Here is a 27,731-nt window from a genome sequence, read left to right as displayed (position 1 = left end):
GATATGTTTGTTTGAGGAATCCAAATAAAGTCCAGATTGTGCAACAGATTCACATCTTCTCTTTCAGTCTTTAGGCTTTCCCTTAAATTTTGTTTATGTTCGATATATTTGTTAGAGAAAGAGGATCTTTCCCTTACTGAGTCTTCCACAGTGTGGAAGTTGATTTTTTGCTGATTACAGGATCCTTGGAATTACATCTCTGTGACGTTGGTTCTTGTGTTCTTCTGTTTTCTATTTTTAATTCTTTAGTACTTTGTTCTAGAGGCGTCTTCAGATTCTGGTTCAACTTTCTCATATGATTATTTCGTAAGCGATCACGCATTCTTCCAGCAGGAGGCTCGTGAAGTCAGATTATCTTTCTTTCGATTTGTTAGCAGCTGTGGATGCTTGTAAAGGTGTTTTTCTTTCCTGGTGATAAAAGCATACCCTGTCAACATGCATGTTGTCAGGTGATGGGGTGCGGAGTGAAGTTGGAGCCAGGCTTTGTCCAGTGGCATCACCTTTGATCGAGACACTGTGCCTGAGTGTGTCTACCAAGCCTCAGCTGGTTTTGCACAAGCCCATCTGCAGGAGGACTTGGTGTGCACCTTGGAGAAGTTGTCAAGAGGAAGGGGGAAACGTGACCCCATAACAGGGACTCACTGGGAAGGAGGGCTTGCGCTCCCTCCTGGAGTCACTTCTGAGGACTTGACGATTTCCATTCATGTTAATTTCCCTGTGCAACCCCCTGTGGGCCAGTCACAAGGGGATGGGAGGGGAGCTGGCTTCCCACCACCTCCTTGCAGCACATCAGTGCAGGGCACCAAGGGTCCCACCTAGAGGTTGCCTGCAAGGCTCTGCCTGCAGCTGTGTCTGTGCTGAGGACCCAGGGCAGGGGTATCCTGTCTTCCACTCTACAGCATTGCTGAGTAGAGTCAGGGCAACAGTTACTTGCTCCTGAATCTCAGGGTAAACCCGAGGACTTGTGACGATGCCCAGGCTCCTCCTTTGACCCTCCATCCTGTGCTCCCACACTGAATCCCACAGTCACCCTCAGGTTTAGGTGTCAAAGCAGAAGCCCAGGGAGCTTGGCCAGGAACTCCGGAGGAGCAGCCACGGCACCTGGGAGAAGTATTCTCGAGGATGGCATTTGTGGACCCAAGTTATAGAGAGAGAGACAGAAAGGAGAAGGGAAATCCACCATGATTCCTCCTACGAACATCACTGCGATGATTTCCTCACTCCTGCTTCCGGTGCTGTCTGTGTGTAAACATATTTTTAACATGGTCAAGAGCAGGCAGTATGTGCAAGTTTTATTCAACATTCAAAAAATTCATTGGCTAGGCTGGGTGTGGTGGCTCATGCCTGTAATCCCAGCACTGTAATTCCAGGCTGAGGCAGGAGGAATAAGCCTAGGAGGAAAACTCTTAAGCCTAGAAGCTTGAGATCAGCCTGGGCAACATGGCAAAACCCCGTCTCCACACACAAAAATTACAAAAATTAGCTGGGTGAGGAGATATACAACTGAAGTCCCAGCTACTCAGGAGGATCACTTGAGCCCAGGAAGTCAAGGCAGTGGTGAGCTGTGATTGCACCACTGCACTCCAGCCTGGGTGACAGAGCGGGACTCTGTCTCAAAAAATACAATAGAATACAATAAATAAATAAAAATAAAAATTCATTGTCCAAAACAAGCGTTTTTCTTATACTTCAAAGCCTTTATAAACACATTTCAGTGTGTCTCTAATTCCACAATCTGGATTGAGGTATGCAGATATCTAAGTAAGAAAATACAGACAAAAAGTTTGGACCTCAAGCTCCAGGAGATCCAGGAATATCCTGAAACTGCCCCAGTTCTATGCATGGCTGGCTGGACGTGATTTCTGAGCAAAATGATGAGGGCCTCTCCTCAAGTTCTCCAGGGAGTCTGTGACTCAAGTCATTTTAGAGCCAAGGTTTGGACTCTTCTGAAAGTCCTGAGGATGAATTAGGTGGCAGAACCTCAAAGGAGAGGGAAATTGATGGGAAACAGAATTGATTCCACCCCGAACACACCACATGACTTACGGCTTTCAGATCGAGCACCATGATAGTTTACATCCTTTGGTTTGTAGAAGCTTTGAATTATTTTGCACCAAGTGTTTTTACCGAAAAGATTCAACTGTAGTTTTAAGAAAATTATAAAAGACTAAAACGTAAATTGTGTCCACATAAAAAGTAAACACGTCAGGGTTGTAGGAGTTGCCCCGCATGGATTGTGGTGATGCTTCAATTTTTCAGTGTCAACAAGATTAGTGTTTTTTCTTTTTTTTTTGTTTGAGACGGAGTCTCGCTCTGTCGCCCAGGCTGGAGTGCAGTGGTCGGATCTCAGCTCACTGCAAGCTCCTCCTCCCGGGTGTACGCCATTCTCCTGCCTCAGCCTCCCGAGTAGCTGGGACTACAGGCGCCTGTCACCACGCCTGGCTAGTTTTTTTTTGTATTTTTTAGTAGAGACGGGGTTTCACCGTGTTAGCCAGGATGGTCTCGATCTCCTGACCTCGTGATCCGCCCGTCTCGGCCTCCCAAAGTGCTAGGATTACAGGCTTGAGCCACCGCGCCCGGCCTAGTGTTTTTTCTTTAAGTCCATGTTAAGCCACCTAAATTACATACCCTCATTATGAAAGACTGATTATGGGCTTCCTGGCTGTGATCATTCTGCAGGTAAAGCCTCTCGGTTCCTCTGTGGCCGCTTCTGTGTGCTTTCCTGTTGTTTTTAACTTTCCTCCCATTTCTTACATTTGCTCTCTCAATCATGCAGCTTTATAAATTACAATGGGTGTTCTACACTGTGTTGGCTGTTCAAGAGCTTTTCACACTGCCTTGTTAAGTCTTCTGTCTCCACCACCTTAGGACGTTCCAACTGGGTGGATCCATTCTCTGCCTTCTCTCTTAGCTGCACATCATTAAAACAATCCTCCGGAACAAAGCTCCTTCATACCACGTCTGGAAACACCGAGTGTCTGTTTTGTTTAAAAAACCGAGCTTTAGGGGAATGTCTTCACTTCAGCTCACGAATGAGTCAAAATCCATGCAAGCTTCTGTGCTAATGTCTGAGGGTTCCATGAACGGTAACAAGCTGTGTTCAGTAGCTCACCAGTGGCCACAAGTGTTCTCGCTTTGTTTTGGTTTTCCAACTGGAAGAATGCAAAGTGGCTGGCATTACCCAAATCAGTCAGTTTCCAAGACAGGACTCTGGAGACACAGTTTCCACTGACCCTCAGGACCTCCATTGCCCAAGGCTCCCTCCCAGGGTGCACCTTTGTGGCTCTCAACACTGCCCAGAAAAGTGATGGGGTTTATAGCCTTCATGTAACAGTCTACCCAGGATTTCCTGGTACCATCTAATCAATATGCAATATCCCTAATGCGAAACAGTCTTTAGTCATTTCTCAACAAAATGACTCCCTCTTCCCCATTAAAAAAAATTAAATGACATTTTGGCTTTTAAGTGTAATGCTTTCTTTGAAAATGCCAGTTTCCAAAAAGGGTTTAGTAAAGTCCCTTGTCATGACGCACCACACCAGCAGATTATGTGCCCTAACGACAACTCAGACACAGAGGCCAGCCCTGGGCTGGACCCGAGCTGCTGCCTAAGGGCTAAGCCCCACCAGGGCAGCCGTGTTCTGCCTGCGGCTTTCACATCAGCACGTCTCCCCAAGCCTCACTTTCAGAATTTAGTTTCAGTGTCTTTTGTCTGCTGATTCTTTTCGAAATTTCACCATCCAGCACTCTGTGGTTCCATTTTCAAGAATAACTCTAGGAATCCTACACAGGAATCTCTCATAACACAATAAAGACAGAGAATAACAATGGGGCTGGATCCAGCTGCCAGCTGGATTTAGTCCAGAGGGATGGGTGCTGGATGCCGTGAGATGCAACTTTAGAACACAGCATTCATTACGCCGTGCCTCTTCAGCATCAGAGTTAGACGTGGGGACTCCTGACTTCCGCATGCTGGTGTGTGGGTCACAACTTCCCAGCAGGCTGTTCTACATGAAACCGTTCATGTCACTGACTATACCCAGATACTCATACACTGCAGATTCAATGGCCCAGGGGTCAAGACAGCTGCCAACGTGGTCTGACAGGATCAATATTGCTTGGTTTTTGAAGACACAACAACCATGTCTTCATATAAAATAGCAGCATCTTCACGTGTGTAATTTGAGATCTAATGTAAGTAAATTGAATGTTTTAAAGATAACAATGCACATTCAACAATAAACAGATGACAACTGGAAAAATCTGCCTCTTCCACAGGGAAAACATTAGTTAACAAATTAACTAAGAGTGCAGGCCAGCTGTAAGCTGAAAGCACAGAACCCAAGATCAGCAGAACTTGGGAGACACTGATGTCCTAAGCCTGTCTGACAGGGGGCCAAGGGCCTTTTTAGCTTGTCATCCTCCTCGGCTGGCTTGGGGATTTGCTACGGGTCTAGGACAAAGGACGCTTCATCAGTATCACCTGGTGCCAGCTACACACCAAGTAAGTTCAAAGGTAGAAGTCCAGCTCTGAAATAAACAATGATCTCCGTGACCAAGTACATAAATGAGCACAGAAGGTAGAACGAGTTATTAGACAGATTGCACCGTGCCCACACACGATGCCTTCTGGAGCAATGCACTCCAGTCTCCAAATCCTCCTAAAGTCCACCAGTCAGTATATCAGAAATCACATCCTCCAAATACCCAGCAGTCAGGACATCAGAAATGACAACAACATGCCAGCCCATCCCTCCCAGCCGCAGTTGGTTTTCATAGATGCTCCTGACACTGCCTGGCAGGGCAGTACCCTCAGACTGTCTCCTGGGAGGTGTCCATCTAGGAGTTAATGCCAGGGTCTGGTCTGGTTTTTCACATGGGAACGGACAGCCCATTTCTGATGACTGGTTGGTAAGGATCAGGGCCCAGCACCCCAGGGCTCGCTGTGAGCATTTGGAAGCTTGCAACTTGACAGTCACTTCATTTTCTTCAGCCTCAAAAGTCAAACCACTTTGCCTGACTTGTGAAACCGAAGGAGAGATTTACAATGAGCCAGACAGACACTGAATTGTTTTCACCTCTAAATGCAGGATTTCTTTGCTGAAGCACACAAAGCCAAACCGAGGACATCAAAGCTCCCCGCAAAGGCGGCGCTGTGGGCGTCAACTTCAGGGACTGTGAGGAGCCAAAGGTGTGTGAGGAGTTACTACTCCGAGGCCAGCATGCCATTTTTACCAGGTTTTCCTGTCTCACCATCCTGTCATCAGATCTTATCTTCAAAGGAATCAGTATGATCTACAGAGCTTTCAGTGACGGGGGAAAGACAGGAACATGGAATTATGAGACACACAGACCAAAGAAACTGACCTCGTTTTTCAAAACAGACAGTCTCGGTAATTCCCTCTTTCAACAAAAACCCTTCAGCTGAGGGTTTCCTCTGCAGAACCCTGGGGGCTTTTGCATTCCCTTTTAAAAGGGAAACCGGTCAACTCTAAATGGCAACAGCGCTCTGGTTCTTGGGAGGTTGCCCCTCTGCCCACTTTCCAGGGAAGACTGGAAGGAAGAGCAAGGCACTCTACTTTTTTCATCAGAGTAAGAGGTCTTCTCTTCTGTCTGGTGTTGACTCCTGCATCCTCTGTGCTGCGCTCCATAGCCATATATGCCATTGCTTACAGACATCTCTGTCTCATGGGTAAAGGGCATCCGGAGCCAGTGGTCCCCATCTTTACCCTCTATGCGCTGGGAAGGGCTCCAGCATTGATCACACTTACCAGCCTTGTCTTCTGTATGTGGAGACTGAGCTCCCAGAAGCAAGGAGACGCACATTTTACTGCCAGTCCCCTGTTCAAAACAGCACTGCTGTCGCAATCAGAATCATTCCTACTCTGCTCCAAAGAACAAGAGTATTTTGCCCTCTTCAGGTTTCTGTGCTGGAAGGGCACCTCTCCCTTGCTGCTTCTGTGCCCCTTCAACACCCACCCATTGAGCCAATGGTTTCTACTACAAATAACTTTGCTGTAGACTAAAAACTCCTGGGGTGGTAACACATGGGTAGGCAACCTAATGATCTAGACCTAATTCCATCTGAGGTTGAGTCCTGTCTGAGTAAGAGGTAACTCCCTCTTTACCAGGCTTAACATCCAAGTTCTCATGCCCAAAAACAGCACAGAGGTGCAGCTGCTGTGGGCTCTCAAACACCTGCACATTCCTGGTCTCGCTCCTGTTCTGTATGAACCAGAAATCAGATGGCCTTGGCTCTCTAGGGGTTAGGGGTCAGGAATCTGAAATTGTGCAAAGCCCCGGGGGCCTGGATGACTGGCAGCTTTGGAAACATGATTTTGGAAATGTGACATCCAGCTCTTCAGAAAATCGCTGAGACTGACCACAAAAGTTCTGAGCTATCCTCCCTTCCCCTTTGTGGCCTCAATTTCTTGTATTAAAGTTGTACTAATTTTATTTTTCAACCATTATGAGGACTAACTAGGATGTGCCAATAAAAAAACTGGGGAGGGCAGGGGAGTCTGGTCAATCGATTCTTCCGGAGGAAAACAGATGCTTTCATTCCCTGTCATTCGCATCTCAGCAAAGCCCATCTGAGCTCCTCTGTGGAGCAGGCTCTCTGGTTCTGCACAGCCCTGGTGATTTTGAAGAGCGTGTCTGCAGCAGGCTGCTGGTCCAGAGTGCGTGACTTAGCCTCTGTGAGTGCAAAGTCATGGAAGCTTGAGTTCCTTCTCAAAGAGGGACCCTCCCAGAACCAAAGGGGTTTCAGAGCTGGGATGGACCATGGCTGCTTCCTTATATACTGACTCTTCCAATATTGAAATACAGATATCTGAAAAGTAAAGGTAATGATCTCCAATATTAACGTTCTTTCAAGCCTCCTAAACAACTCAGCTTAAGAACTGTGGAAATATTCCTAGCCAAGGATGTCCTACCCTCAGGGCAAGATCCTAAACTTACATTGTATTTGGACATAGAAGGTTGTAATGGATGTACTGATAACTGTTCAGGGTACAAACATTCTTCTGCTACCCCGACATGGAAGCACACAGTGGTTTTCCAGTGGGTATATAACTTCCTGTGCAAGAACCCTCGGCTTTGTACCCTCTGGAGGGCAGAGCACTAGAGTATTCTCTGGATCTATTTCTGTGCTAGTGGCTCTCTACCTGTCTGCTCTGTTCATCTCTGGACACTAGATGTGCTGCCTGGATGGGCTCCTCCCTGCCCACTGGTTTACTTCCAGCCTCGTTAGAAACTCTTCTTTAGTCATTCTGAACTGACACATGAGACTCACGGCGCCTCTTCATCCCTTGGCAAAGCACATTGGCGGCCGCCCACACCATGCTGAGCGCCAGTGGGTGAGGTGCCAGCCTTGCCCAGGGATGTCAGCATCCTTCTGCTGCCACTCCAGGGCTCACAGGGAATGGGCTGAGTCTGTCCTCCAATCTGTTTATGGCAGCTGAGCTTGTTATTGGAATTATGTAATATAATTAAATTTGGTGTAGCTCTATGAAACACGAGCATTAGAAAAGAAAAGCTGTTTCTGTGAAAACGAAGTTAGATCTTTGGAATGACTCAGCTGAGACCAGTCATTAAATGGCATTGCTGTCAAATTAGGTGTGGCTGAGACAAAAGTAAAATATTGAGGAAACATAAAAATTTTAAAATGACTTCCCACTCAGATAAATGGGACAAGCTTCATCCTTCTTTAAAGAAACTCAAACTGGAAATTATATGCAATGAGCATGTTCTATGAAATAATCCACTTAGATCCTTCCACAGGCAGACCCTACTCAAAAAACAGTTCGGATCATAATTAAAAGAATTAGCAAATGAATGCACATTTATGTCTTTTAAGTGAACATAAATATTTCAGGTATGTGTGTGCGTTTTTTAAAAATAATTTTTCCCTCTATCTACTTTTTTCATCAGAGTAAGATGTCTTCTCTTCTGCCTGGTGTCGACACCCCCATCTTCTCTGCTGTGCTCCACAGCCATATAAACCATTGCTTACAGACATCTCGGCCTGGCGGGTAACGGGCATTCGGAGCCAGTGGTCCCCATCTTTGCTCCCTCTTCCTTTCCTGTCACCTGCCCTTCCTGTCATCCCAGAAGTGGGATGCCCCTGGCTTCATCCTCCAGCCTTTTTCTGACCCCACCAAATCACACAGACTCTGCTTCCCGATTTTCCAGCAAAGCTACTCCCTCCTGTGTATCTGATATTCATGTTGGCTGTGTCCAGGTCTGTGATGGTTAATTTGATATGTCAACTTGTCTAGACTGCAGTAGACAGATATTTAGCTGAGCATTATTCTAGACATTTCTGTGAAAGCATATTTAGATGAGATAAACATTCAAATCTGTAGGCTTTGAGTCAAGTTGATGACTCCCATAATGGGGGTGGACCTCATCCAATCTGTTGAAGGCCTGAATAGAGGGAGGTCTCCACAGAAGGAGGGAATTCTGGGCTTCAGACTTGAACTGCAAAACTGCAACTCCTTCCTGGGTTTCTGGTCCACTGATCTGTCCTGCAGATTTTGGACTTGCTAGTTCCCACAATCACATAAGCCAATTCCTTCATTTGTCTCTTGTCAGCTAAAGAAAAGGCAGGCTTTTAAAGAATTATAGTTAGTTTTCTTTAGAAGTCTTATAGAGGATTGCAACCAGGAGAGCCTTTACCTCACACAGGCACATCCACATCCAATTGGTTCTGGTTCTTTGCAGAACTCCAATATGAGATCCCTGTCATTTTTCACAGGCATTGCTCCTTAATTGTCCCCTAGCTTCTGAGTCTGAGTTGATAAAAGCCAATCTCCACTCTGCTGCCAAGAAGAAGTGTTTTCAGTGTGAACATGAGCACACAGCACTACTACAACATTTGAAATTCTCCAAGGCTCCCCATTTCCCAGGACACAGGGCTCACGCACATGGACCTGCGGCCTCCACCCCCCACCTCTCTGGATGTCCACAAGCCCCAGTGGGTCAGTGGTTCTGGGAGTTCAAAGCTCCCAGGAAAGGGCCCCTCAGCTGTTAAAGATGGACTGTGTTGGCAAAGATACCACAGGATGGCAAGTCTCCAGTGTTGCTTCCTTTACGTCCAGACCTAAGGGTTCATTTGGTCACTCCAAGTACCTAACTAACATGTCCACTGGTTGCTTTTTTACCAAACGCTCAATTTGGCAGTCTTGCCCTGTATGTGGCCCCTGCCTCAGCAATATAGTAAACTCTTAACCTGTTAAAAGAAAGGAACGCAAGCTCACTGCAAGCATACTGGAAAGGCACGGACAAGGATAGAAACACAGCTGCTCACGATCTCAGGACAGAGAAACCCCCTCTCACAGCATCCAAGCTCCAGGACAACCTGACCGCCTCCGCTCCTGAAACCCGGCCTGGGGTGCTCTCTGGCCAGCTCTTTTCTGACAGTGCTGAAGAGAGACATGGTGATGAAGGGATAGCAAGAATGAAATCACATATTTTAAGGGAACGAAAGAGACTGGTTTGCAGATCAAGAGGAAACAGCATGAAGGAGCTCTGAGGGTTTCGTCCTGGGCAGGAGGCCACTTTGCCCACTGAATATTTTCTTCTCACACAAAGGACTTGCGTGAGGGAACCGAGAAAGGAATCTGGGAACACACAGCCACACGAGGCAATGGCTCCTAACTGTCCTCAGGTTCAATGCCACACCTATCGAGCTAAGAATGTGCTAGCACCATCACCAGAAAACCAATGTTAGGAATCACATCTCATAAATTAAAAAAGAGCTAGAAAACCATGACACCATCAGAGCCTTTTCCTGCCACCTGCACACAGGCCAGGAAATGGCCTGTCAAGGTGCCCTCCATCTCTGTGTCCTCCACCAGGTCCCCTAGACTCACAGGGTCCTTGTGGCTTCCATTCCTGTGAGACGCACTGCCTGTGCCTTTCCATCCATCCACGGCATTTGCTGTGTTGAAGGGAATGAGGGAAAGCCTGTTATCCCTGTCACAGACACCATGTGGGGCCCATGAGCCAGGCACCACAAGCTCATGCACCCAGCCAGACCCAATCGAGGGCCTCCCTGGACATTAAGAATGGCTATGAAGAGGCATGATAAACAAATGTGTCCCAAGAAGGGGTGGATGTTAAGATAGGCTGTGCAGGAAGTCAACAGTGAAAAGTTATGGTGACAGCAGGGCAAGGAGGTCTTCAGTGTGGCAGGAATGAGGGCTGCTAGGACAGGGTCCGTGAAGACACTGGAGGAGGCAGTAGCAGGTCCTGGAGGGTCACGGAGGCCACATGACGGCATTTAGATACCAAGCAAATGACAATGGAAAGTCATGGAAGGCCAGACTTGGAGAAATGTCTGTACTGGGTTTGTATTTTATTTTATATGTATTTTTAAAATTATTATTATTATTATTATTATTTGAGCTGGAGTCCCACTCTGTCACACAGGCTGGAGTGCAGTGGCACAATCTCAGCTCACTGCAACCTCTGCCTCCCACGGTTGAAGCCATTCTCCTGCCTCAGCCTCCCAAGTAGCTGGGATTACAGACTTGCACCACACCCAGCTAATTTTTTGTATTTTTAGTAGAGACAGGATTTCTTCATGTTGGCCAGGCTGGTCTCACACTCCTGACCTCAGGTGATCTACCCCATTCAGTCTCTTAAAGTGTTGGGATTACAGGCGTGAGCCACTGTGCCTGGCCCAGGTTTGTATTTTAGAAGGATCACTGTGACTGGGGAATGAATAAGACACTAGAGGAATCTAGACTGTAGGTAGAAATTTCTACTCAAACCTCCTGAGGCTGCAAGGGTGAGAGGCTGGTGGCTTGACTATGACTAGAGCCTCCTTTCCATTAGAGGGGGCCATGCTGTCTGTCCACAAAACCTACGCTTTATAATTTGACATTTCGTCAATGCTTCTGTGAAACTCACAGGACTGAGCACAAGTAAAAATACTAAACATTTGTTGACCAGTTGACAATGAACATCACCCTCCTCAATTCACAGACACAGAGCTATGTTATTTCTTAAATATAGTAATATATATATATATATTAATATAGAAGTTTCCTTTTGGGCTCACCATAATGTACCTGTGTTTCAGCAGATTTGCTTTTGCCTGTGGATATAGAAATCCATAAAGTTATAACCAGGCACCAACAGGACAACACAAACCAAAGTTCTTTGTGAAGTCTTGCCCTGGTCCATGACCCTGGCTGGCTGACCGCCCGAGGACTGCCTTCCTGTGTCTGAGGCCTTGTGGTGCAGGGTTAGGGAAGCGGGGGCTCTGCAGTCAGGATGCCTGGGTTCCACTCTCAGCTCCAACCTTGCCAGCTGGATGGCCTTCAGGAAATCATTGGACACCAGTGTCTCCATTCTCTCCTCTGCAAAGGGGAGATGGTCACAGTAGCTTTTCTATGCAGTGCTGGGCAGGCTGGGAGGACTAGCAGGGAGGAAGTGCTCAGGAAGGGCTGGCCGTGGTTACCATGATTTCATCCCTTTGTCTCTTCCTCATCCTGTCCCCTGTCTCTTCTCCTCCTCAACCCTCACCTGGGAAAGGGAGGTCATTCACATGTGGGCCACAGGATTCCAGACACTCAGTCCCTCAGCCTGTGTACAAGAGGGGAAGCCACGTTTCCCTACAGCAGTATTATTAAATACTTATTATATACATCCCTTCTGAAAATCAACAAAGAACCACTAAAGACCTGACTGGTAAATATGAATTAAAAAAAAAAAATCACAGAGACACAGACATTAATTTTGTTATATTGCCTCTTAATGATTTTCTGGCATGGGTAAAAATGATGTAATTATGTGGCCATTACATGGACACTATGTGATTTTGGAATATTGACTCTTATGAGAACTATTGAGAAATTTTGGAATTTCTAAAATGAGAAGAACGGGGAGGTTGAAAGAATGCAGAAAACAATGCTCCCAAGCAGCGGTAACTGGATGGATTTATTTACACCTAACGAAAAGAAAGTGAATGCCATCTCAATGATGCCGGAAGAGCCCGCACAGGTGTTCTCCACCTCGCTTGGGGAGAGAATGAAAGCAAATGGTCACAGTGGGAAGAACAGGCCTTTCATGTCCTACGCCATGAAGGTTTACAAGGGGAAAGAAAGGACAACCAGTGCCTCTTACAAATCCCTCCTTTCAAACAGAAAAATGATATTAAATACTTGATTAACTCCCAACAGAAGCTGCTGAAGCCCACTGCATCATGGAAACAAGAATTTTAGGGCCTCCAATTTGTGCAACACCTTTTTTTTTTGAGATGGAGTTTCGCTCTCATTGCCTAGACTGGAGTACAATGGCTCAGTCTTAGCTCACTGCAGCTTCTGTCAAGTTCTCATCTCAGTCTCCTGAGTAGCTGGGATTACAGGTGTGCACCACCACGTCCAGCTAATTTTTGTATTTTTAGTAGAGACAGGGTTTCACCATGTTGGTCAGGCTGGTCTCAAACTCCTGACCTCAGTGATCCACCCGCCTCGGCCTTCTAAATTGCTGGGATAATAGGTGTGAGCCACCGCGTCCGGCCTGGGCAACACCGATATTAACATTCCCAGGGAGAAGTGGCCCTTCTGCCACAAAGTTCATGGACTGTGATCATGAGACCACTGACTTTGTTTAGATATTTTAACAGCCGGCTAGGAAATGTCTTCCTCATACAGTTTAGGTGAAAGCCAGCTGAAAGAATACAAGCTTGTGTGTAACACAGATTTGATGATTTCAGATCTGACTTGCTTCTTTACCTAGGGAAATTTCCCTATCCTGAAGACAAGCCAGTTTCTTGAGAAAGGAAATATGTTTCCCAAATCGCTGAGAAGATAAATTTACTAAACAATACATCATCTAAGTCAACAAAAGATACTCGCACGCTAATAATGAGATGACTGCAGACTGAAACTAGCTTTAGGTCTTCTGAACTACTTGGAAATTCGTGGCGGCAATGCCATTAACACTATTATTTTGCCCGGATTGAAAGGTGATGTAGAGGCAGCACTTTTGATTAAGACACGCATTTTGCTGGAGGATGCTTTCATCTAACCCAAAAGTTGGCAAATATCTTATTAAAGGACCAGATAGTAAATATTTCAGGCTGGTGGCGATCTCTGCTGCGAGGACTCACCCCTGCTGCATCAGTGAGAAAACCACTGGAGACCCCGTGTAAATGAACAGGCCTGACCGTTCTCAGGAAACCTGACTTATACAATCAGGTATGTCAGGCTGCACTTAGTGCACAGTCCATAGGTTGCCAACCTGCTGATTTAACCAATTCTACTTATAAATAATAGAATTGGACATATCTGCGAAAACCAGGAAACAACTAGTGTTTTTAAGCACCCAAGACACCTTACAAGATAGACCTGTTGGAGCTTGATACCTACGTCGAGCCTAGCCATCATGGATTACTGGGAGATTAGGACAAATGACCCCATTGTTGGGAATGTTAACAATGAAACTACAGCAATAACAACGAACAACAACAACAAGCCCCACATATTAAAGCCTGAAGTTCTAAAAAAATATTTACAAATCTTAAAGGGACGAAATGAAGCTTATGCAGACGGCTTCAAACATTGCAGCAAGTAAGAAAGCAAACCAGCCGCACCTTACACGTAGTATATGAATTTGGTTATTAATAGCCACTGCAGTATCAGTGACCCTGCAGGGCAAACCAAACACTAGGCAGGGCACTAAGCTTTTTTTTCTATTATCTATTGACTGGTTTAATTTTCCCCACAAACCAATGATGTGGACCAATGCTATTATTTCCTAAAAGTAAAGTGCAGAAAGGTGACATAAGTGTGGTGTGGGATGGGATTAAACCCAGGAAGCCCAGGGCCTGGACTCTCATGACTAGTTCTGGTTCCTTTTAAAGCGCACACACATACCAAGTAACCCATTCACATACATTAGCCCACTGAACAACCTTACAGGGCAATGGCATTAGAATTTCATTTCACAAACAAGGAAGCTAAGGCTAGAGACACCGAGGGCCCTGTCTGCAGCCACAGAGGTTGATGATGGTCAGCATTATACAGCTGGAGCAGCAGGATCAGGAAGGAAGCCCAATGAGCCTGAGTTCTTATCCACTGTGCTGCATTGCTCCCAGATAAATACAACTTCTACAAGCCTGGCTAGTTAGCTGGAGAAAAATCTGATGTGAGTTTGTAATTTAACATTGCTTAGCTCTAAAATGACCTGGGATAAATGTATATATTTAGTAATTTTGTGGGGTTGAATATTTTAACTGGACAATGGCAATTTATGTGATGCCTATCTATTTTATACCCAGGTAACTATAGAATTCATTACTCCTGGTAAAAGTTGTGTATTTCTACTTTCTGGCTGATTATCTACTCAGAGCAGTTTTCCAAAAAGTCCTGAATGATTCAGTATTGAATCAGTGTCAAGTTATTCAGGGCCTTGATTGTTCCAAACAAGTTTCCCTTAGTCATTATGCACATACAGATTGTCTATAACATCTGAAATATCTTTTCCTGCCTCTCACAGGAGCTATTTCGTGGTATTCTAGAGAAAGCCTACATGTCTAACACGAATTTAAACACTTCATGAGTAACGTAGGTTCATTTTTCTTTCTTTTGAAATGAATGACCTTCCCGCAGGAGATGGTTTAATTCATTTCTCAAGGTGTGAAATGCAATTTAAATCATGGAGGATTCACTAGCCACTGTATGGGCTTCCGTTCTTTGGCTTTTCATTTCTTGGGAACACTGTCAGCTTCCCATTCTATTACAGACATGAACCCTCCCCGCTGTAACTCCTTCTTTACGACAAGGATTTTAAAATGATGGCCTCCCTCTTCCTCTAGTTTCAGGCTTTTCTGGCGCTATTGCGTTAGGGTTTCTTAGATTAATACTTAGAAATGATCTTCTCCAGGCTCTTGAGCCATTTTCTGAGAATTTTTTCCAGGTGTCCTCCTGCAGCGAACCCAGATGCTTTGAGGCTGGCCTGCAGCCGCCCGGTTCCCAAGGCTCCTGAGCTCCACCAGTGCCGGGGCTGTGAGGGTCTGGGCCGAGCAGGACTGGCCAGTTAGGACCATCCACAAAGGTTTTATGTAAAGTCTTCAGTGACACGGTCACCAGGAATCACCATAAATCTAATGGGTTTTAAGAAAGAAACCAAGGAAGTGGATCGAATCCGTATTTCACACAGATCAAATCCACAAGCAAGCTGACACCGTCCGTGAAATCAACATCAATATCCCGCCCGGAGTCTCAGGGACATTCTTTGCTGTCAGGCAGTAAGAATATCTTGGTCACATCATTAGATCCATAAACTCTCTACATTGCTTTCTAAGTGGTTAGCTTGCTCATGCTAAACAAAACTGGGAATCGAATTTCCTTGTTTTTAAAGAAATTGGTGAAAGCAGTCAATTCCATTCAGCAACTGAATGATAAGGTATACCTCATATACCTTATACGTCTGTAGACGGGTCTAGGCAAAGAATTGAAAAGTGAAGAGTTGAAATGACAGCAGACTCAGGAATACTGACTGTCATTTCCACATAGGATTTGATTTTTTACAATGATTTGTAAGCATCTGTAAGTTTTATCTTTTAAGCTTTCAAATAGCTACCATGATGACACTCAGGTATGAGGGCATCAGATGCTGCAGACAGTTTTTCTGGCCAATAGATGCTGTTAGGCCAGGGGTCTGCCTAGAGTATATGGCTAACATTTGACATCACAGTCATCTTTCTTGATAAGTCTGGAACAATTCCATTCTCTGCAGGAAGGACTTCACACTGTGGCACTTTGAGGAGATGAATCAGCTCCAGGAAATGAACATATTGAGTAGGTAGAACAATATTTATGTAACCTCCTGGCTCTCGTCCCTTGAAACTACCTTTCAGATGCCTTCATTCTTCTTCAAGACACCTTCAGATTAGTTATTTCTGATTTGCTTACTAAGTCTTAGGTACTCATTGGTTGAATCTTTTTCCCATCAAGTGGGTTCTATATATTAGCAGACACTAAAGGGTTATAAAAACGATTTAAAATATTTAAATAATATTGTTAGCTATTTAGGTGAGTCAGCTAAATAATTAGTTCAACAGCAGTTACTGTTTCATTCTTTGGAATCAGCTTCCCAATGTAAAGCTTTAGCCATTACGTCACAAAACTTACCAAATGAGTCATGTTGCAAATGTCATATTTATCTATTGCTCTTAAAAACACTGGTCCAGAAAACTAAGGGAATATGAGGAGGAATATACTGTACTGGTATCTCATTAATGAAATTAGCTGTATTATAGTTGGCATAATTTATTGGTCTATGCTGCAAAAGAGCCTAACGATTCTGTGATATTTATGTACATAAATATAGACATCAGAAAATACTCTATTTTAGATTTCAATGGTTTCACATATGCTCAGTATTCTTACAATGAGTTGGGGGTAGAGAAAGGCTGTATTTAAAGACCTCCTTCTCTAGTAGCATTTATAATAATTCATTCTGAAGAGTCGTATGTAGAACAAAGGAGCAGTGTCTGGGTAGTGTAGGCAGTGTTGTGATGTCTTCCTTGAAAAGCCCCTATGATGCAAAGTCTACATACACACAAGTTGCAAGAGAGAACTGCATTAGAATTCACAAACTCAAGAAAGAACTGGGGAAATTAAATTCTTTGAAGTAAAGAAAAGGTTCTCCTGAAGAAGAAGTGAAGGCATCTGAAATGCTGACATTAGTGGAGAGTTGAATGCAGATGTCTAATGTACGGTTAGTTGTGTATTACAAGCTAAAAGGCATTAAGTGGCCTTGAATAGACAGTTAAAAATCTCATTGTTTTAAAGAAATCAACATCTATTGCAAGTCTCTGAACCATCTACAGTCAGATGATCCCTGCTGAGTAATCCAATGCCAAATCCCTCTAGTTTATCGAGTTCCTATAATGCTAATAGCTAATGTTTAATGAGGTGCTTTATCTGCATGAAATTTTTAATTTTCACAACAAATCAGTGTGGTAGGTTTAATTATTGTGCACACGTCAGAGATTAATAAACAGGCGCAGAAATACTAATGAATGTGCCCAAGGCGATGCAGGAGCACGTCGTGGAGCCAGGATCCCAGCACAGACAGGCACATGGGGCTGCACTCGAGTTTGGAACATCGTGAGACCCATCACTTAGAGGCAGACCGAAGGCACACCCCAGATGTGGGCATACTGGCCACTGCAAGAGTGTGGCCACTGCCAGTGCTGGGGAAACCTTTCACAAGTATCCTTCACTGCAGGTGGAAAGGCAGCAGCATGGTTTTCAGACAGAAATAACGCTCCTGTTGGTCAACATACCAGATTCTGAGTTAATGTCTTTGGTAACTATAAGGCCATACAATAATTTGACAGGTATGGACCACTCTTTGATAGATTTATTAAAAAAAAAACACATCTCTCTGAAACTTATTTTTTATTTTAAACATCATGGTGGTCATTTTGGGAGAGACGGTGCAAGTGAGGTAGTACAGATTCCTTTTCCCCAAATCAAATAAAGGCTGACAAACTGTGAACATCTCAAAAGAACCAAAACAAAACACTATTCTTGTTACAAGCCATTGATACTGGTTCCATAAAGCACTCAGAATAAGTGTGCCAGAGGAACAAGGCCTGCAGCAGGGAGATCAGCTCCATTTTTGGTCTATAAATGCCTTGTATGGAAATGCCCTGGTCAGAATGAGTTGGGAAAAAAGAAACCTCACATGGAACCTACAGAAAAATTACAAACCCCTCCCTACAAAAACACATATATGAAAAGGGTATATGGCATTAAAATTTTTAAAATACTCTGGAAGAAGATTGACTTCAGCAAATCAATTTCACAAAATGTGATTACACTGTCAGGTAACATAAGAGAGTGAGAATTCAATGACGACACCAAGTGGAGGAAAGAAGACAGAATTCTATCAACAGGAGCTGGCATGGAGCAACAGAGAAGCAGCAAGCAGCCAGGAAATCCAGGAGCAATCATCCTTCTGAACAACACTCCTGAGATGTTCACTCGCTGAGCAGGGAGACTTATACCATCAAACTTAAGAATCAGAAAGCTACGGCACAGAGGGACTGGCAAGGCCACTGGATCCACTTAAACAGACAATTCAACCTGAACAACTGTGGTCAAGATTGTAAAACAGAATTTACATACATTACTATTGAAAGGTTAGAGGTACACAATATAAAATTAATATTAAAGCTAAACTGAAACAAGGAAACTGCAAGCAATTATAACAAAGGTTGGAGCTTGAACTGAAATGAGAGGACTAGAAAATGAAAGAGGTGGAAATGTGCCAATAGCTTTACTTTGCCTGGGAAGGTCTTTTTGGCTTTAGTTTAATTTGTAACATTAATAAATCAAGAAAGAGTGGCATAAGCAATGATTTTAAATTGTAGAGGCAACTATAGTAGTATTAGAAATATACGGTATGTTTTCTAAATGACAAAAGGGTACAAAAAAGAAGACAGTCATATAGCAAAAGCTATAAAAGTAAAGGTTAAAAAAATGAAATAATTCAAATAAGAAGTAAACTTAGATGAAACAATATAAGACATCTTTTGAAAGGTAACACACAAATAATATAGACCAATCTTATGAAATGTAGAAACAATTATAAAGAAAATACTATTAAAGCCACCAGACCATTAAAGAATACATAAAGATCAACTGGGGCTCATTACAGGAATGCAAGGGTGGTTTAACTACTCACACACCCCAAGCTTCATTCACTTAAGGCTATATAACGAGATGCACTTTTCTTCACAAATGTAAAGTCCTGACTGCTTGCTTCTTTTGAGCGATGGAAATGTGAATGGGTTCAAGTGTTCTTCATTGGTGGAGCTAACACAGTATCATGAACACAAAGACACAGAACATCAGTCAACACTCAGTATCCTCTGTGACTCTCTGACTCTGGGGTCTCTTGAGTTTATACCTTTTGACTGTTAAGCCCAGGATCCTGTGTGACTGGACAAAGCTAATCTTCTTGATAAAAGAAATAGTCACCAAGGATTGGTAGCCACAGAGCTTGAGGTAACAGTGTCCTGTGGGCTTTCTGGGGTGAAGTGGGGTAGGGGCATGGGTCTCTTCCTTGTGTCGTGTACAGATTGTCACAAACTTTAAAAAACACATTTGTTAACTTCTTTTCTTACAATTTCTCCAAGGCCACTATAGAATAGTTATGTAGGAGAAAAGCCATGAGCAAAAATTTAGTCAGGCTGAGAAGATGGAAATAAGGGAATGTTTCTATAATCAGATAAAAAATTACAATGTAATAGGTGATACATATCAAATAAGAGCCAGCACTTAATTGTAAAAATGCAGAAACATTCCAACTGAGATCAGGGACAGGAAAAAATACATTGTAGTATTGTTCTAGAAATATATGCCATTGCCTTTAAACTAAGGGCAGGGGTGAGCAAGAGATATACACACTAGAGAAGGAAGCCAAAATTATCAGTATTGACTTATGATATTAAAATATAAGATTATTGTTTGAAAAAATGTAAAAATATAAAATTTTAGGATCTGGTTACACAATGAATGTTTTACTCTATAAAAATAACACTAAATAAAATATAAAATTTTATTCCTGATATTAATAAAATTATTCAACATTAATAAAAAATAAAACACTCAAATTCCCGTACATAAAATAAACTATATAAACTATTTGGAGAACTCTGTAAACTAAAGTAAAAAAATTTTAAAAACGTTTCTGAAGGTAGTTTCCAAGTTTTTGAGTTTAACTTTGCACTAAATTTATCTAATTAATACAATGTAATCCAACCAAATATTTCAGAAAGATTTTTTTTTTTTTTATTTTTAAACTTGACAACAAGAATATAAAGTCCTTCTGGGAAAAACATTCAGGAAGAGCCCTAAACCTTCTAATAAAGACAGGTCTTGACAGGTGGACTTTTCCTGTTGGGGAGTAAGCTGTGGGAATCACTGCAGGGATGAAACAGTGGGGAGGAGAAGCCAGTGTCACAGGGAAGGGCGGGGAAGGACGGCCAGGCTTTGTGAACCACAAGTGGATTTAAGTGAGGAGAGGGCTGGCCTTCCAACTCAATGCAGAGAAATAAATTTTTCAATAAATAGTGTTGGAACAGATTGGTAGGCATTGGAAGAATAACCAGGAACCTTACACTTCATTCCTTATATCAAAATAAATCTCATTTTGATCAAAATCAAATTTAAAGTAATCAAAATGTTTGAAGAGAATATGAGTAAATATGTCATAATATTAGAGTATTAAAAACTTTCTAAGTGTATCATGTAAACAAGAATCTATTAAGGGAAACTCCATTACGGCACACAAATATAATGTGTAACAGCAACAAATCAATGTGTCTGGCAAGATGCAACAATGAACCATCATGATCGCTACCCAGAGTGTGAAGGTTATGCACTGAGGGCCAAACAGTTTATCTCCCAAACGAGGCCACTCACGAGGGTGGGAGGCTGTTAACAACAAAGGCGCAAAGGTGAGCATACACCGCAACTGTTCTGAGCAAATTAATGCATTATCACACTCATCGTCATGATGCAATAACTCGTCACGTTATTACACTTATCATGAGGGACTTCGTTTTCTATATTTTGTATACACACACTCAAACACACATTATTCACTTTTATCACACACACATATGTCTGTATTTACACATTTTCCTAATACACACACACATTTAATAAGGTAAAAATAAGAGTCTGTGAAATACACTTTCATACGGATTCATTTACATTCAATACCTATAAACCACCCACTAGGGTGGTGGATTAAGCATGTCCCTGGTATTTTTCTCACATTTTTCTCACTCTACAATCCCCAATGGCCAACTCCCCAGTATCCCCATTTACACATGTTTTATTATTTTTTTATTTTTATTTTTTATTATACTTTAAGTTCTAGGATACATGTGCACAATGTGCAGGTTTGTTACATATGTATACATGTCTCATGTTGGTGTTACACATTATATTTGTGCTCTGTAATGGAGTTTCCCTTAATAGATTCTTGTTTACATGATACACTTAGAAAGTTTCTAATGCTCTAATATTATGAAATATTTACTCATATTCTTTTCAAACATTTTGATTACTTTAAATTTGATTTTGATCAAAATGAGATTTATTTTGATATAAGGAATGAAGTGTTAAATTAAAATACATGTTTTAATAGAAAAGTTTTAAAAAACTTTTATCATCATCATAAGCACTATTATCTATTATCTGAGTGGGTCCTGGAAGTTTTGTGAGGCCTGGAGCTTATGTAATTTAGGGCTACCCCCTGTAAGAAGAGTATTTCAAAATTACGAACTTGCGATTAGAGGAGCCTTAAAGCGTCAGCTTTCTTGACTTCATATGATGCTCTCCTCCCCAATAATTACTATCGTCTCTGCACTGACACTCCACTTGTATTCCCTGGACGTTTCTGTTTGGACAAACGGAGGCAAGATGGAGCAGTTCCGGGTTCTTCACTGTCAACTTTCCCGCGCCCGGGAAAGACACAGGTGGACTGCGCAGGCGCAACCCGACCTCCGACGGAGAGGAACCGGAACCTGCCTAGCCACGCCTATCGACCCGCCCCTGACCCGCCTATGTTCCGCCCACTGCCCTCCCACTCCCGGGCCCAGGACATAAAAGATGCTCCCGGCGGGCGCGGGGAGCGAACTTCCTCGGGAACCTCCCGAGAACGCCAGAGCGAGCTTCCTCGGCCCCTCCTCGTGCGCGGGACCCAGGAACCTCGTCCGAGAACACCGGAGCGACTTCGTCGACCTCCACCGCCGGAGGCCGGTGAACCTCGCCCCTCCCTCACATTTGGCTTGTAAATAAAGTTTTTTTGCCTTGCCTACTTGCCTTTTCTCTGGCATTTGCTCTGGGGGTCGCATTAAAGCAAATCAGTTTCTGCTTCTCTTTTTAAAGAACAGTGATTATTTAGCATCCAATGGTGAATATTGCTGGCTAGAAGGAAAATAACTGGATTAACATTTTCTACTATAATTCAGTATGTTTATCAAACATGAAGAGATAGGGTAGAGTGAACAGCTGTGCTGGTTTGCTTGAGCCTGAGAGGGTTCCCAGACTTGGGATTTCCAGTTTTAAAATGAGGACAGTTCTGAGCAACGTGGGACAAGTAAGTTCCCCTAGAGGTAATTTACTTTATTTCCTTCTCAATATATTTAACCATAGGTTTATATCATTTTTTCCATATTTCAATTGCTTTAGTTTCAATTTATTATTGCTAATTGTTACAATGAATGTCTTATGACTAATTAGTTGACGTTTTAAGCAACAACAATAGAATTGTTACCCAACAGGTAGGTTTAGCATGCACTAAACCTCTCCACCACCATCCCCAATTCTAAGGAAGGCCAGGAAGGAGGTTCCCACTGCAGAGACTGACTTGGGGATACCAGTCAGAGGTGTTTAAGTGGGAAATTCCAAGACACTTTCCCAACCTTCCCTCTGTGCTTCAGAGTGCTAGGCACACATGTTGAGGCACCCCGGAATACGCACATATCTCCAACTAAGTCGTCTCCAACTAAGACACACAACTTCCAACTAAGTAGTCATAAGACGTTCATTGTAATAATTAGCAATAATGAATTGAAACACACACACCCTCCAATGTCCTTCACTCTGCCACAGGATCCTTCTCCAGAGAAATGGATGAACCCAAAGGAAAGAATCTGGGAGGTGGCAGGGCAGAAATAAAAGGCTTCCTGCCCAGCCACTGATGAAGGAGTCTCTCAACACAGAGAACATCTAAGTAAAGTCTTGGTGACTCAGCCTTAACGTGCCTGGATTCAGGATTCAGGATTCAGTTCAGGATTATTAGATATTTATGGAAGATATCAACACCCACAAAAAAGGAGCATAATCTACCGCTCAGACACTGTGAGGAATATGGAGGAAAAATACTCTGCAGATAAAAATACTTTATAGAAGACGAAGAGAAGAGAAAGGAAAGAAAAAAGGAAAGAAAGAAAGGAAGAAAGAAAAAAGAAAGAAAGAAAGAAGAAAGGAGGGAGGGAAGGAAGGAGGGAAGGAAGGAAGGAAAAAGAAAAGAAAAGGGAAAAGAGAAAAGAAGAAATAAGGAAATAAGGAAGGAAGGAATGGAGGAAGGGAAGGAAAACTAGTATCTTCATAGAGAAACAAGTAGAGCAGGATGCTTTAAAAGAGAAGAAACAAAGACCGAAAAAGAAAATGAGCATTTGAAAATATAAAGGAGGATAATCAGGTATAAAACAAACGAACAAACAGAAGCAAAACAAAAGGCAGAAAACCTGGAGGGTAAAATTTAAAAAAACTTCCAGGACAAAAACACAAAGAGATGAACATTTGAAAAGAAAACACAAGAACATCGTAACATTTGTCTACTGTGTTAAAGTTCAGAAGGCAAGAGAGTAAACAAATGAAGGAGAGTATTAGTAAAATCTATTTTCCCCAAATTGAAAGGAACGACTGTGGACTCAGCAAATGAGTGAAAATACAAAGCCATTAAAGCACATAAGAGACCAGGAATAAGTAAAAGTCCCTAAAGCTTCCAGAAAGGGGAGAGGAAAATGAAAAAAAGACAGTTTCCAAATGAAGGACTGGGGATTGGAGGAGCAATGAACTTCTCAGTAGCCACAGTGAATGAGAGACAAGGACATTACGCTAAAACTCCTGGGAAAAGTGACTTCTGCCCCAGAATCCTGTTCTCTTTGCTAGTTGAGAAGCCCTAGAGGCAGTCAGAAGATTGCTTCTGTGTTTCCCACATACAGACAATGCCTGGCATCCACAAACAGGGTGTTCAGCATGGCAGAGACACACAGGAAGCTCCAGGAGGGTGACAGGCCTGGGCTGGAACAAGGAGGGCAGCACTGGGAATGAGGAGTGCAGGGAAAAAGGGATGGAGAGATTGGCCTGTGTGGGCGAAATAGAGCATGGGCATTTCACATGCTCATCTCCTCCTAACCTTTGTTCAAATGGTGCTTTCTATTCAGTCTACCCTACCACCTGCACCTCCTTCTCCTGGAATTCTAATCTCCCTTTCTCCCTTCGTTTCGTTTGTTTGGTTGGTTGGTTTTTATTCGTTTTTTCCTCCCTTTTTTTCATTTTTATCCATGACACATCGCTTTCTAAAATATGCTATCATTTAAAATACACTATATTTATAAACATCTATAAATAAAAAAATAGAAATAAACAAAAGTCAAAGCATATGGTCTAAATAAACACTGTATCTGTTGTTTACTCTGTGTTGCCCCCAACTTAAATACACGCTCCTCCAGGATGGGGAGCTTTGTCTGTTTATTCACTAAGGCGTCCCAAGGGCCTGACACATAGTAGACACTCACTTATATTTGTTAAATGAATCCATGAACTTAATATATCTTTTGGAATTTATATAACAAACTTAAGCAAACAAAAGTCAGGCAATCATTAGCTTCTAGACAAACAACATTCTATACAGGAAAGAAGACAGAATCAGGGAGCTCTGCTTAGCTAGCAACAATAATAAGTAGTGATGACAACGAGTAACCATGGGTTCTAATCATGTAAGCAGGACGGAGGGACAGGGAGTTGGTGGTGAGAGGGTTGAGTGATATAAAACTGATAAAAGGTGCCACAAAAAGGCTAAGTCCTCACCTGCAGTGGATAATAGGATAATCTTTAAGATCAATAAATAGGAAAATGGCTATCATGCATGTTATTTCCAAATATCAGGATCCCAGAAGAGAGAACCAAAGTCACTGCAATTCTCGGTGCTGGGTCATTGAGATTGGAAGTGGCTGGGGCAGGGAACTGTGACTTCTCATAGATGGCTTTAAAGTACAATACAATGTTTTAAACAATGCTCATGTGGTGACTAAGTAATAAAAGTTCACTGAAATACTAGACGTAAGAAAAAAACCTAAATTTAGTTTAAGTGTTGAATTTTAACAATTTATACAGATTCTTCTCTTTACTTCTCTTTAGTCTTTTTTTTTTTTTTTTTTTTTTTTTTTTTTGTTTTTTTTTTTTTTTTTTTTTTTTTTTTTTTTTTTTTTTTAAGACAGAGTCTTGTTCTGTTACTTCGGCTGGAGGACAGTGGCATGATCATAGCTCACTGCACCCTTGACCTCCCAGGTGCAAATAATCCTCCTGCCTCAGCCTCCTGAGTAGCTAGGACTACAGGTGCATGCTATCACACCTGGCTAATTTTTAAAATTATTACTATTTGTGTAGATGAGGTCTCACTGTGTTGCCCAGGCTGGTTTTAAACTCCTATCCTCAAGCGATCCTCCGGCCTCACCCTTCTGCAGTACTAGAATTACAGGTGTGAGTCACCACACCCAACTTAGTCTTTGTAAATTAAGGAAATAGATCACAAATGCATCAAAACAATGAAAAAGTCCTAACTATTGGAATTTCATTTGGCGTAAAAGTAAAATCAGACTCTGGGACAGTGTGGGCGGCTGGAGCTGAGAGGAATTCTTGCATGGATTCTTGCCTTGCACTGGATCTAGACAAACCCACGCATTCTAGGAGACTGTGGTCTTCCTTCATGATGACTGCAATCATTTCAAACCTTGAAATGATTCTGTGCATTCACTGGTCGGCCTGGTGAGCAACCGCTCCTCTCTAGCACGTTGGCCCTATAGCTCAGGGGCCACTTCCAAACCATGTAGTCTGTGGCAGGTGCTGGGCTGTCTATCACTCAGTAAGTATCTGCCGAGTAACTGAACACATGCTGTAGTATATACAGTCTCCCTGATAAAAGTTGTCTTGGTGAATGGGGAGGAAGCCTGGTTTTCTTCTGTGATGTGGTTGAAGCATCTGTCCTTCCACTGACATTTGACTGTTCTTTTAAATTACATTAGCAAACCTCAGGCTGTGAGACAGCATGAGGGGAGATTTCAATCCAACTCTGTCATTGAAAGTCACAAATTCTAAAGTAGTGACATCTTCATACATTTCACGTCCCACACATTTAGGATCTGCGATTTTCAGAATCAAAGGATGGTTTAAAAGACTGCAAAGTTTTGCCATGTTTTCGTTAACAGAGTTCAATGCTCTCGAAAACGAGGCCTAGGTGAGTATCTTGAAAGAAATCGTGACACTAAAACATATTTATTCTTAATAAACACAGGGTTAATAAAACAGTTTTTTTTTTTGTTTTGTTTGTTTGTTTTTTGCATTTTCGTTCATTTTGTTTTGTTTCTTGTTTTGGCAAGAAAAAAAGAGAAAATGAGGCTAGTGGTCATACTCTGAGAGAGATGTTCCCTTTCTGGGACTAGTTGTGCTGGGTCCTGTTTCTAGGCTCAATAGTCCTGGCTGACCCCACTCCAAATGCGAGCAGCTCCACTGTGTGAGTCAGGGATGTCTTCCTTTATGTTCACTGGCCCAGTCTCTCCAGAGACCTTCCATCCTAGTGTGTCTGCGGCAGAGCACCTGACTCTTGACCTGCTGCTTTCCCACACCCCTTGAAGAATGTGCACAGAAAATCTAGCAACACTGCATCACGGGTCTGCAAACAGATTTCATCTTCAGTTTAAGCTCATCACAACTCACTTAGCTCTTTATATAAATTACTTATTTCTCAGAGTTTTAAGATAATCATGTGTGAGTAATCCTGGATATTTAGCAAGTTACAGTAATTTATACTAGGGTCTGTCTTATCTATTTTAAATCAGAAAGTAGTGGTCTTATAGAAGAAAATATCACTTCCAGCAGTAGTGGAAATGGAATAGAATAAAGACAATTCTATGGATTCATTAGAAATGAGCAGAGGAATGAAATGGTAAGATGAAGAAAAGACAACATGGTAAGTAGAAGACATACAATAAATTGGTGGACCTAAATCCAAATATAGCCACCCTCCATAAGAAGAGATTCAGCTTATGTTAAAAAGGATAGGTTTGGCTGGGCACTGTGGCTTACGTCTATAATCCCAGCATTTTGGGAGGCCAAGACGGGTGGATCACCTGAGGTCAGGAGTTCAAGACCAGCCTGACCAACATGGCAAAACCCCTTCTCTACCAAAAATATAAAAATTAGCTGGGCATGGTGGTGCGTGCCTGTAATCCCAGCTACTCAGGAGGCTGAGTCAGGAGAATTGCTTGAACCCGGGCGGTGGAGGTTGCAGTGAGCCAAGATTGCACCACTGTACTCTAGCCTGGGTGACAGAGTGAGATGCTGTCTAAAAAAAAAAGAGATTCTTCACTTGATAAAATCAAAATCCAGCAGAATATTATTAACTAAAGACATAGGAAAACCTAATGACACAAACATATAAATATAAAAAGAATTAAGAAATGTAAGACAGGTCAAAAAAAATAATAAATGGAGCTGGTGCCCGTAGTGTTAATTTCAGACAAAATAAATCATAAATTGGAAAGCAACATTAGAAATAAGGATGGTCATTACTTAATAACAAAAGAACAATTTATGCAGAAACTATAACTACCTAACAATATAAAGTGGAATTTTAAAGTCAATGGTAAAGTAAAACTAAGAGAAGAAATGGGAAAAAAAACAATCATAACGTGAGATTTTAATAGACTTCTCTCAGAAGCAGAGAAAGTAGACAAATATAAGAACATAACAGATTTAAACAAATAACTATGGAATTTGATCTAGTTGTCATATGAATAACCCTATTCAGAACACATTCCTTGATTCTCACGGGAAATATTTATAACAAACTCCCACCGCTAAGCCATAAAGGAAGTCTCAACACTGCCAAAAATAAGA

At 42.5% G+C, this 27,731-nt stretch overlaps 1 protein-coding gene across 1 annotated transcript in view; it reads right to left on the bottom strand.

Moving 5' to 3' along the window:
• The window catches only part of ADAMTS16 (ADAM metallopeptidase with thrombospondin type 1 motif 16), a gene marked incomplete at its 5' end in the record, with an annotated part of 59,236 nt that overhangs the window by 18,350 nt on the left and 13,155 nt on the right, over positions 1 to 27,731 (bottom strand). The window lies entirely within an intron of this gene.

Source organism: Rhinopithecus bieti, unplaced genomic scaffold (assembly GCF_001698545.2).
Source record: "Rhinopithecus bieti isolate Rb0 unplaced genomic scaffold, ASM169854v2 scaffold_68553, whole genome shotgun sequence".
In the NCBI taxonomy this organism is placed as follows: Eukaryota; Metazoa; Chordata; class Mammalia; order Primates; family Cercopithecidae; genus Rhinopithecus; species Rhinopithecus bieti.
This window is presented reverse-complemented; position numbering and strand designations above follow the sequence as displayed.